At 42.8% G+C, this 13560-nt stretch overlaps 1 pseudogene; it reads left to right on the top strand.

Moving 5' to 3' along the window:
* Positions 1-1445: 1445 nt before the first annotated feature.
* LOC142427653 (serine/threonine-protein kinase RIO3 pseudogene) lies at positions 1446-8486 on the top strand (annotated as a pseudogene).
* The last annotated feature ends 5074 nt before the right edge of the window (positions 8487-13560 follow it).

Raw genomic sequence — 13560 nt, 5'->3', positions numbered from 1 at the left:
GTTCATTAAAGATAGATATTGGTCAGTAATTCTCTATACCTGTGGCATCTTTGACCTGTTTGGGTATCAAAGTAATGCTTGCTTCGTAAAATGAGTTTGGGAGTTTGCCATCCTCTTCTATGATATGGAATACTTTGTGGAGGACCGGTGTCAACTCTTCCCTGAATGCTTGGTAGAATTCTGCGGTGAAGCCATCTGGCCCTGAAGCTTTTTTTGTTGGTAGGTAGGGGGTCCCACCACCACTGTGCCTGTTTCGGCAGAGCAGTCAAGCAACTCGGAGCACGGGGTCCCAGTCTGGGGATGGAGTGGGACTATAGCTAGACGGAGCTGCGGTGGTGGGAGCTTAATGACATGATATTTCCCACAAATCGGATCCTGGATTACCGAGGCCCTGGCTCAGGACTAATGTATGGGGTGGGGTGCTGTCCCGGGGGATATTTCACTCATCAGACTCCTTCCACTCGGCTACCTGGACAGCAAACCCGCCTTGTTTGAAAGTACTCTCAGAGTATGCTGGTCTCCTGATCCGCCATCTTCCCAGAAGTCCTTGGTTAAATTTTCAATACATATATAGTTTTAATTATTCTATTGTGAGTCTTACAGATATCATAACATTCCATAGTTCTATCACATGAAACACTATTAAACAATTGCTACCACAATGTTTCCAAACATTTTCTTTATTTTAGAACTCCTTGATATCAGCTCCCTTTTATTCCCTCTCTTCAATCTCTTTATTGTGGAAAACAGAACCTTCATAAAAGTGTAAGCAGCCTCTTCTCTATACTTCTTACCAGCAGGGCTTAGAAGACAAGGGCTAACGCTAGAGGAAATTGTCCAGAGTCCAGAGGATATAGATAAAGGTGATAACACACAATCCTCCAGGTACAAAGAGTTTTCTCTACACTGCTTTCCGTTAGATGAAAGTATAAAGCTGTCTCCTAAAGACATCCAACTTTTGCTACTCATCTAAAAGATGCCTAGCTTTAAGAGCAATAAGGTTCTCTTTGTTGCTATCAAGGAGTCAACTATTCCTTTGTCTCTTACAAGCCTTCTGGATGGGTCCTAAGAGACAGTTGTGTAACTGAGGGGCAGAAATAAAAAGGGAGAGAAAAGTATTTCTGCGGTCACCTCATCCATGATGTCAGGTCTGAGCTGGATAGAGAGAATATATACACTCACCGATTTATATTAACTCCAGGCATGCAAACCCATCCCCACCCCACAACACACACACACACACACACACACACACACACACACACACCTACCTACATAATGAGGTGGGAAGTTTCTTTACGCTGGAGGTCCCTTAGTTCATTGGTTGAGTAACTTAACACCAGTGCTGAGGGCAGTTAGAGGGGAGTAACTTGTCCCCTGACTGGGAATATAATATGAGTGTGTCTGCTTCTATACATAAAGCTGGTGGCTGTTAGAGATTAGCCATGTGCTCCTATGAGGTATCATTAAGGAATCACTACAATGGGAGGATATTGTGGGGATGATGGGGATGAATTTTCATTAGGACCATATGACTGGGACTCTTCTCTAACATACAAATATGAAGGCCTCCCTCCACCCAGAATCCTGGCCTTGCAGGCTTCTTTAATGCAGACAATAGAGAATTTATCTGCAAATGTTCTCTTCCTGGTCATCAACTTCACAGCCTGATACTTACCATGAAGTGTTTTAAAACATTCAGGCTGTCCCAGATTCACACTTTGCCCATTCTGTTGTGTATTTGGCTGCTAGAGACTTGCATGTCTCACTCCTATATAAACACTGCTAAATGACGTCGATCACTCATCAGCATTACAGATCAGACTGCTATACCCTATTTTTTGCTGTCTGCTTTATCTTCCTTTATGTCACATGCTACTTCTACGGACCCATTTAACTGTGAGGCTGGATCCCACAGTTTATGTCTGCTTTAAGAGTTGGTACAAAACTTTAATAACACTTGTAGTTATTGTTTTTACTTGCAGGCATGTGAAAATTAACCCACCCATGGCAACATTGTAACTCAGGAGAGATCTTGCAATGCACTTGTTTTTGATGATGAGCATGACACCAATCTTCATGAATTTGTCAGTCTCAGCCTTATAAACCACTTAAATCTAAAAATAACTAGTGCTTAAAGTACAATAACATATACAATATCAGTTTTTAAACATATCATTTTGACAACTTGCCATTTTTCTTGATAGTGCTTCATATATTCTGTCTTCCAATTATTAGTACATGTTTGTAGGCAGCTATTTTTTCTCATGCCATGTCACCCAGTGAAGGTCCTCAAAGCATTACTCCATCCACATCATTACTGTTGACTGTACTTTGAGAACTTAGTACTTCTAAAGTGTTATTTAAGTGCCATTAAACCTGAGGGGCTAATGTTCTAGAAGTTAATCACCAGTTCTTCCTCCTAGTCTGTATTTCTGGAATTTCCACTTAGACCTGTGCACCATGTGTGATCCTGATGATATTTTAAATACTGGTGGCAGTGTTTTCGATGACACAGCAATCTGCACACCCCCACAGGAAAACACTGGAAGATGAGTTTTGTAAGCTAGACTGTAGGCTTTCCATAAGTCTCATATATACCTGTAAAATTGTGTTCTCCGAAGTTGAACATTCTGCATTTTTCACATTTCGTTTGTCTAGTACTTAGTTGTCTTTCAGGAAAGATTGATGGAATGAATACATCTGATCTCAAGCACCTGAAATTAGCAGGCCTTACCACCCTTGTGGGTCTGTGTCTTGCTTGTATTTATATTCTTTTTATATTTTCACGGTCCTATTAAGCAACTACCAAATCTGTGTTCATTCATTATTTTCACACCCAAACTGATTTCTATAATAACTGTGTTTACCATTTGGATTGTTTACGCAATTCTAAAATAAAGAAGTCAGTAGTTTTCAATGAGACGAGAGAACATTTCTTGATATTGAACAGGAACAATTTTATACTGGAATGAAATTCCCTGATTGTGAAAAATCCAGTAGTATGAAGTCACAATGCATTCAGCATCAGGAATCTGACAAAACTGAGAAACCACGCATAGGTGATAAATGTGGGAGAATCTTCTTCAAGGAGTCTTTCCTCTGTGAGCACCACTTCAGTCAAATTCTTGATAAGACTTATGAATGCATTCAGGGTGGGCAAGGGTTCGACAAATCATTCAAACTCACTGTACATTATCAAACAGCACATAAAGGACAAAACCCATACACAGGGTTGGAATATGGCAAAGTTTACCACAGTAATACATATTGCGAGGAACATTAGAAAACTCATGTGGTAGGTACCCCCTGTGTATGCAGTGAATGTGGGGAAGGATTTAACAGGAACAGTGATCTCACTGCTCATCAGCAAACTCCTACTGGAGAGAAACCCTATGTATGTCATGATTGTGGCAAAGGTTTCATTCAGATAGCACATCTCAAAATTCATCTACGAAGTCATACTGTAGAAACTCCTTATGTATGCAGTGAGTGTGGCAAAGCTTTCAGTCAGAAGCAATGCCTAACATCACATCAGACATTTCACACAGGAAAGAAACTGCATATCTGTGGTGAGTGTGGAAACACCTTTATTAGGAAGACCAAACTTACTGTTCATCAGCGAACTCATACTGGAAAGAAACCCCATGTCTGTGGTGAATGTGAAAAACCCTTTATCTGGAAGAAGAACCTCACTGATCATCAGTGAACGCCTACTGGAGAAAAACCTAATATATGCGATGAGTGTGGTAAAGCTTTCAGTCAGAAATAATACCTTACAGCACATCAGACATTTCTTTTTTTTTTAAACAATTTATTAGGGGCTCATACAACTCTTCTCACAGTCCATACATATACATACACCAATTATATAAAGCACATCTGTACATTCTTTGCCCCAATCATTTTCTTTTTTTACATTTTGTTAGGGACTCATACAACTCTTATCACAATCCATACATATACATACATCAATTGTATAAAGCATATCCATACATTCCCTGCCCCAATCATTCTCAAAACATTTGCTCTCCACTTAAGCCCTTTTTCAGGTCGTCTTTTTTTTCCCTCACTCCCTGCTCCCCCCTTGCTCATGTGCCCTTGGTAATTTATACATCGTTATTTTGTCATATCTTACCCTATCCAGAGTCTCCCTTGCCCTCATTCTCTGGCGTCCCTCTCCCAGGGAGGAGGTCACATGTGGATCCTTGTAATCAGTTCCCCCTTTCCAACCCACTCACCCTCCACTCTCTCAGCATCGCCCCTCACACCCTTGGTCCTGAAGGTATCATCCACCCTGGATTCCCTGTGCCTCCAGCCCTCATATGTACCAGTGTACAACCTCTGCCCTATCCAGCCCTGCAAGGTAGAATTCGGATCATGGTAGTTGGGGGGAGGAAGCATCCAGGATCTGGGGGAAAGCTGTGTGCTTCATCGGTACTACCTCACACCCTAATTAACCCATCTCCTCTCCTAAGCCCCTCTATGAGGGGATCTCCATTGGCCGACACTTGGGCCTTGGGTCTCCACTCTGCACTTCCCCCTTCATTCAATATGGTATATATATATATACACACACACACACACACACACACACACACACATATATCTTTTTTTTTGCATGATGCCTTATACCTGCTCCCTTTGGCACCTCGTGATCACACTGGCCGATGTTCTCCTTCCATGTGGGTTTTTTTTGCTTCTGAGCTAGATGGCTGCTTGTTCACCTTCAAGCCTTTAAGACCCCACACACTATCTCTTTTGATAGCCGGGCACCATCAGCTTTCCTTACCACATTTGTTTATGCACCCAGTTGTCTTCAGCGATCCTATCATGGAGGCGTGCAGTCAATGATATGGTTTTTTTGTTCTTTGATGCCTGATAACTGATCCCTTCGGGACCACTTCCATGTGGACTTTGTTGCTTCTGGCTAGATGGCCGCTTGTTTATCTTCAAGCCTTTAAGACCCCAGTCACTATCTCTTTTGATAGCCGGGCACCATAAGCTTTCTTCACCACATTTACTTGTTCACCCACTTTGGCTTCAGCAGTTGTGTCGGGAGAGTGAGCATCATAGAGTTCCAATTTAATAAAAGAAAGTATTCATGCATTGAGGGAGTGTTTGAGTAGAAGCCCAAGGTCCTTCCGCCACATTAATACTTAACCTATAAATATAGACACATAGATCTATTTCCCCATCCTCCTGTATATATTTGCATGTACATGTCTTTGTCTAGACCCCCATAAATGCCCTTTGACTCCTAGCTCTTTCCTCCATCTCCCTTGACTTTCCTCCTGCCCTACTACCATGCTTCGTCGCCACCTGGGCTAGAGTATACCTCTTCTCTAAGCAACCTTACCCTTGATCATTTCCCACCAGGCCTGCCACTCCCCCCTCTCTACGATTTTGGGTCCCATGTTGTTATCTTGTCCTTGTGTTTGTTAACACCACTTCCTTACCCCCCTACCCCGCCACTCCAAGTCCTCCCGGAACTGTCGGTCTCATTGTTTTTCCTCCAGATAGTTCATCCAGCCTGTCCTATTCAGACAGACCTGTGGAGACACTAACATGCATGAAAGCAAGACAGAGGAAAACAAAGCAACAGTATACAACCAGACAACAAGACAACAAAACAACAAAACAACAAAAACAAACCACTGACAAAGAACAAAACAAAACACTTCACAAGAGAAAAGCTTGTAGTTAGTTCAGGGATCGTTTGCTGCCCCTTTGGAGCATTTTCCAGTCCAGTCTGTTGGGGCACCATGCCCTGGCCCCAAAGTCCACTTTCAGCATTCCCTGGGACCTTGCCACTCCATTCCCTTGCTGTTCCGCTGCAGTCCCCTGTGATTTGCCTCGGTGTAGTGGGATCAGATCAGGTGAAATTCCCACACTGTGTCTCCGGTGCTGTCCCCTGTATCGCTCTTAGTCACTGATTGGCATCATTTCTCACAGTGGGGCCAGTCATGTTGTTCGGTCTGTGGACTGCCTGCTCTACTCAGGAACATCATCCTCACGGCCTGGTGGGCCAGGCTGTGCTCCACTCTCTCCTCCTGCCCCTTCATCTGCTCCCGTGTGCTCTGATCAGATATGTCCATCACCCGGAGCTGCAGAGTCAATGTCGTCCTTTGGAACAAATTCTTTTTGGGGGAGGGGCAGGAATCCACTTAATTTATGGTGCTGGGGCCAGCCTCCCAGACCTCTCCACTGGTTCCCTACTCCACGCCGGGATATTGCATTCACACCTTGCGGCACTGGGTTGAAGTCTGCTCCCACTTTTCCTGTGGAGATATAAACAATACCCTCCCCATGGGTGGATTAGTGCCCCATGCACCCACTACCCTTTTCTTCCTTATATTCATCCTTTGTTTTCCTTTACCCTTCTCCTCCACCATTGCATCAGACATTTCACACAGTAAAGAAACCCCATGTATGTGGTGAATGTGGAAAAACCTTTATCAGGAAGACAAACCTTACTGTTCATCAGTGAATTCATACTGGAGAGAAACCCTATGTATGTGATGAATGTGGAAAAGCCCTTGGCAGGAAGAATGTTTTTACTGATCATCAGTGAATTCATACTGGAGAGAAACTGTCTCTGATGAATGTGGAAAAACCTTTGTAAGGAAGAATGTTTTTACTGATCATCAGCAAACTCATACTGGAGAGAAACCCTATGTATGTGGTGAATGTGGAAAAACCTTTTCCTGGAACAGTAACATCACTGTTCATCAGCGAACTCATACTGGAAAGAAACCTCATGTATGTGGTGAATGTGGAAAAGCCTTCATCAGGAAGCATCATTTCGCTGTTCATCAGTGAATTCATGCTGTAGAAAAACACCTTATGTATGCTGTGAGTGTGGTAAAGCTTTTAGCCGAAAGCACTCCCTTACATCACATTATATAATTCACACAGGAAAGAAACTGTTTGCATGTAGTAAATGTGGAATATCTTATATTTCGAACTCAAGTGTCATTCAACACGAGAAAATTGTTAGCAAGAAAACCTTTCAATGAGGTTAATGTAACAAAGCTTTCAAAATAAAGGTACTAGGGTGTGGTCTGGGCTGATTGCAGGGCCAGATAATGGTAACTTACCATGTGGCTTTCCATACTCAGAACTGCTGTCAGTTTTCTGACATGGTCCACAGGGGTGGACAGAGGGACTTCCAGTCTTCCATATGGTGCATAGTTCCCTTCTTGCTCTTCAAGCTTTCAATTCCCCAAAGAACTGGACCTTGTGTTTCTGGAACATAGCTATGCCAAGCAATAGGGAGCCCACCCAGATGCTAGTAGTCCCTACCCCACCTCCATTCTCTTTGTTACCCGCCCCCCCCACATTCACCCCACTGAAGACAGCACAAAAGTACCATAAAATACGAGTGAAGATATTAGAAGACATATGGAAACAATTAGTCCAGAGGAAGAATGGACCACAGTCATCCTCAGCTTCCATGTATCTGAGACCAGAAGAATTATATCGTGCCCAGCTACCACTGCTAATTTACTCTGAAAGGTATCACAAAAGAAAGTCCAGAGTGAAGTGGGAGAACAAAGTGGAACAAAATCCAAAATCATAAAATAGACCAGGCTTCACATGAGAAAAAAGAGCATTCGCTGAAAAAGCAGTTGATTCTAAGACGTGTTTACTTGTGTATAAAATGATCCACTCTGGAGTATTGGAGACAATCACTGGCTGTATTAGTACAAGAAAATAATCTCTTGTCTTTCATGCATATGCAGGGAGCATGGAGAATGAAAAGGATAGTAAAGTTGTACCAACCCAATGTGCTATGAAGGTATTTAAAACAACCCTTATTGAGTTCCAGAATCATGAACATATATTAAAGATGATTAAAGGTATAAAGACTGCTTCAGTAAACAAAATCCACCTAAGATCATCCACATGAGCGCAGAAAAAAAAATGCACTGTTTCTCAAGAATGCAGAGCGTTGGAATTCCTTGTCCAACAGTTGTCATGCTCAAGAAACACATTTCAGTTATGTCTTTTATGGCCACAATGTTCCCACTCCTAAATTAAAAGAAGTAAAGCTCAGTAGTGAATTGAAAGATGCCCAGTATCAAAGTCTTGATATGATGCAGCGGTTACATAATGAATGTCCACTGATCCATCCTGACATCAGTGAGTATAACAAGCTGTGGCATGCTGGAAAGATCTGGTTGAGTGATGTCAGCCAGTCTGTAGAACCAACGTCATGGCCTGGAATTCCTCTTCCGGAACTGTAAGAATGTCTCCCAGACTTTCCAGAAAGGAGGAGTTATGGAGCTCTCAATGAATGAGAACTCCTTAATGCTGTTGCAGGCTTAAACATCTCAGCAGATAATGAAGCTGATTTCTCAGCTGACATAGAAGCTTTGGAGAAAATGAATGAAGATCATGTTCAGAAGAATGGAAGGAAAGCTGCTTCATTTGTGAAGGATGACAGAGGTCTACCAGAACTACATCATGAATCACACCCATGACCGCTGACTTTCAATATTAACAGTGACCGTGACCATAATTCTAGTGGAAAAATTATTCTCTATAGTACTATGAAAAATGCAAATTTTGTTTCACAAAAGCTGATGGAAACAGGCATAACCTTTCATTGGGGCATCATGAAATGGAATTGAATGGAACGTCTTCCACATTATGACACCCAAGAAGAGACATAAGTTTGTGGAGAAGATAAATGCATAAGAACTAAAGTATCATGGCCCAAAAGCGTCTTTAAATTTTCAAAATTTTTGCATGTAGTTAATATGGTTAAAACTGTAATTCATAGCCATCATGTAAAAGGATTATTTGAAAGCATGGGCTGTAAGATTTAAACCATGTTTGGCACATTCCATGTTCAGTTTACATTTTATTCAAACTAGTTATTAATTTTCAAGGGAAATATGGCAAATGAGAAATAGTAGACAATTCAATGGGGAAAAGTACCTTTAAAGCAGCTCAGGTACCAAACTAACCAGCTGATTTAAGTGATCTGATCTTTTAATAGTCTCTAGTACTGCAACTGGAAGGGCCTCTCTGCATGAAAAGCAAGCTCTCTACTTTCATTAGTTTGCTAGGGTGAGGTTTATGTAAAACTAAAACATGGTGAATCCTACTGTTGCTATTAAGTCAGATTAGATAAAGAAAAATCCAAAACGTGTTAGCACTTTTAAATGCCAAATATGTTCTTCTTAAACACATTTTTTATTTCTTTGATACAGTTTTTAACTGCATTTCAAAAAAGTCTGAGGGTATATTTTTCAATAATGTGATGTACGCTGAGTTTGAACTGCTGGGTTCTGTGTTAGATATGAAGCTGTGGATCATTAACCTCCACCCCATTCACGGCTCCTTAAGCTATGCTTTCACTTTTATGAAGAGAATTGGATATATATGTTTTAATCCTAAAATGTCTCTGAAGATTGTATAACTTAGGAACTTGACTCAAATTATAAAATGATGCAGATTTTACAACTTCTGAATTGTTTTGTTTTACCCAATTTTTGTTGTTGTTGCTTTTACTTGTATCGCCCGGGGGGGGGGGGGCAGGGGGCAGGATGAGAAAGCCGGAACTAGATAGGATTGCCTATGATGGTTAATACTGAATTTCAAATCTGCTGGTCATTATTTCTAAATACTATGTTCTTAAGATGAAATCATCCCCCTGGTAACACAATATTTGGGAGCTTTCACTACTTTAAGGTTTATGTCTAACACATAGGGTTACACAAACATCTTTCATAGCTAATGTTTTGTGTACTTCTACTGGCTTTTCCAAGGTTCAGCTTTTAGTGTTAATCAGGATGGAAGAGCTTGATGAATTCTCTGTTTTGTGTTGCTTAATTTTTTGTAACATAATTCATCCAGATTTAAGTTGACTGTTGAAGTCATTCTACATAAATTTTATTTTTCCTATTAAGTTCAGTGAAATCTTTACTTTTTCTGTCCTGTATTAGAGCCCTGGTGGAGCCCCATTGGCTGCCAATCCATCAGTTGCTTAACCAGGCCCTTCATGGAGAAGAAGGCTTTGCATGAGAAAAAAGAGCATGAGGGGGAAAAAAACAAAGCCTGAGGGGAACAAAAACAAAAGCATCTCATCATGTCCTACAGGGTCGAACTGATGTCAGGGAGTTTGTTTGGTTAGTTGTCTTGGTTCATATTTTACAATAAATGTTATTTTTGATATTAGCATTTTTGTGCTATTTTTTCTTTACCTGATTCTTTACTAGCATTTCAGGAAACATTCATTTATGTGGAATGTTTCTGAATTACTGTCTTTAGATTTACTTTTTAAAAATTCCTTGAGGCACAACTTGTTAGTGGAATTGGAAATTGCCCAGGATTGCAACAGGAGCTAAGTATCAACAGATAGAGATACCCTTCCAACTAAGTAAACTTCCAGAACAGCATACTGAGCCAAGAGCAATCTGAGAAAACCCACTCCATGTGGACAAATTCTGTTCTCTCTGGGGGAAACAATAGCTGTCCGCCTTAGTAGAATTCTCTTGGTGAACCAACATGCCTGGAGAGAGTGCATTTGCTCTCACAGAGAAATCAATTAACTGGAAGAGATTTTCAGAGAGATAAAGAAACAAAAGCACAGCATTCCAAGATACATGGAACATCCATGAGAACGGGGTTTTCTAACTCTATTTTGCAGCCATGAATTACCACGACTATCAAAGCCAGAACCCAAGTCTTAAAATCATTACTTTCCAACCTATCATGGAGGAATTTAAGGATTTCAACAAATACATTGTTTATATGGAATGCCAAGGTGCCCACCTGCAGGCCTGGCTAAAATAATCCCATCCGAGCAGTGGACAGCCAGACAGAACTATGACGATATGGATGATATCCTGATAGCCAGTCCTGTGCAGCAGGTAGCTATGGGGCAGACAGGTGTCTTTTTGCTAGATCATAAAACAAAGAAATCCATAACCGTAAAGGAGTATCACCACTTGGCCAACACCGACAGATATCACACACCGGGATGTTGAGGATTTGGAGCGAACATATTGGAAGAGCCGCTTGCACGATTCTCCCATTTATGGGGCTGGGGTATGTGGCTCCTTATTTGGTGAAAACACTGAGCTTTGGAAGCTCAGACACCTGGGAATGATCCAGGATCTTTTGGAGGAGTGTGGAATTGTCATCATAGGCATCCACACTTCCCTCCTGTACTGTGTCCTGTGGGAGACCACCTCCGCTTGGCTCACAGAGGACATGGACCTGTACAGCTTCAACTACCTGCATTTCAGGGAGCCAAAAATGTGGTATGTGGTGCCCCCTGAGCACGGAGCCTGCCTGCAGAGACTGGCCAGGGAGCTTTTCCCTGGCAGTTCCAGTGGTTGCATAAACTTTCTGTGGCACAAGGTGGCCCTCATCTCACCCAGGGAGAATGGCATTCCCTTTGTTCGGATCACCCAGGGAGCAGGCGAATTCACGGTCACATTCCTCTATGGCTAATATGCTGGCTTCAATCACGGTTTCAACTTTGTGGAATCCATCAATTTTGCCACATTTCCCATGGACGCCTTCGTGCGCATTCTGCAACCCGAGTGCTATGAGCTGTCGAAATAGGGCAGGAACTACACCTTCGTGGACCACGTGGAGCCCACAGCACTGACCAGCCCGGAGTGGACGGCCTGGAAGGAAGCCCGGGCACATGCAATGAACAGGCAGAGTCTGCGGTCCTTTAAGCCCCGCAAGGCCAGGCATCACTCTCAAACGCTGGCTACAGACAGTGGGCTTGGGGGGCTGTGTCCTAGTGTTTCCTCATCCCACACACCGCTCCTGAGCAGGCAGCTCTACTGTGCAGCCTGAGGTCCCTACCATCATGGGCAGCAGTCCTGCAGGATCCAGTGTCTCCTCACTTCCCACCTCAGTTCCATCTGCCCAGTATTTCCAGCCTTCATCAAAGGGGACTCGCACTAGGTGTCCTCGGGACTCAGATGCCCACCAGCAGTCTGTGAAGTTCAGGACCAAGAGGCACACAGCAAGCACACTTGTACACCTGCCCACTCAGTCACTGCATGATGATTGACAATCAACAGATGACCTTGCCCCTTTGAGTTTTGAGATCCAGCATCCTGCTAAAGCTTCGGGGTGCTGCTGTAACTCCGATCTTCAGACAATGGGACCCCCACTGAATCCTGATTCTCCAATGCACCCTGGCCCCTCCCTTCTGTCCCTAGACAACATCTCAGAGAAGTTCCCACACATGCTTGTGCTGAGTCCTCCCAATGAGTGTTTGCCTTCTAGAATATTCTCCAGCTGTGCACAGTAAGGCCCCTGGGAACCTCTTCAAAACTATTGCTATGGACCACTCTTATGATTCTAAAATTCTGCCCTCAGATGAGGTTCTCCAAATCTACTATGAACCCTGGGGACATATTCAATGGAGCTTCACTTCCTAAATCCTGAAAGGCTGTCACCCGCAAAGGTGTTCTTGCTGTGGATTCAGCTAAATTGAATTTCTTGTCAAATGTGATTGTTCCTTGGACTCTCCCAGCCTCAGGAAAAGCACCTAGCCAATCTTCAACGAGGGAATTGTAATCACCTGTGATGACCTGTTTACCTCCTCAGAAGTAGCATATTGATAGGCTGCTTGATATTTGCTTGGACTATTGGCTCCCAAACCCTATGACAATGATAGTGTGTTCTAAGAACTCTCAGACCACCTGGAAATATATGTGTGCCTTGTCTCTTCCTAGGCTTGGGATCTGTCCTTGAAAAGAACTACCCTGCCCAGATAGCTTTAAACCCATTGCTTTCTCGTCTATCTCACCGCGTGGTAACCTCAGTGATCAAGAACCACTGTTTCAAAGTTTGATTTGCTGGTAATAATTAAGGAGGCCCATTCCCAAGTCTTTCTTTGATAACGCAGAAGGTGGATTCAAACTGCCAAACTTTAGCCCTCACAAAAATGTAAGCCAACATTGGATGATTCTCAGAATCTGAGATTCTTAATCCATCTGCACTTCTGAAGTGCTGAGCCAGTCTTCTATCAGTGAACACACACCTTTTTTTATTAAACGTTTCATTAGGGGCTCATACAACTCCCATCACAGTCCAAACATATACATACATCAATTGTATAAAGCACATGTGCACACTCTTTGCCCTAATCATTTTCTTTTCTTTCTTTTTTTTTCCTTTTCTTTTTTTACATTTTATTAGGGACTCATACAACTCCCATCACAATCCATACATATACATACATCAATTGTATAAAGCATATCCATACACTCCCCGCCCCAATCATTCTCAGAGCATTTGCTGTCCACCCAAGCCCCCTGCATCAGCTCCTCCTTTTTTTCCCCTCCCTCTCCGCTCCCCCTCCCTCATGTGCCCTTCGCAATTTATACATCGATATTTTGTCATATCCTGCTCTATCCGGAGTCTCCCTCCCCCACTTCCCTGCCGTCCCTCTCCCAGGGAGGAGGTCACATGTGAATCCCTGTAATCAGTTTCCCCCTTTCCAACCCACTCACCCTCCACTCTCCCAGCATCGCCCCTCACACCCTTGGTCCTGAAGGTATCATCCACCCTGGATTC

The sequence above is a fragment of the Tenrec ecaudatus genome, chromosome 15 (assembly GCF_050624435.1).
Source record: "Tenrec ecaudatus isolate mTenEca1 chromosome 15, mTenEca1.hap1, whole genome shotgun sequence".
NCBI classification, from domain to species: Eukaryota; Metazoa; Chordata; class Mammalia; order Afrosoricida; family Tenrecidae; genus Tenrec; species Tenrec ecaudatus.
This window is presented reverse-complemented; position numbering and strand designations above follow the sequence as displayed.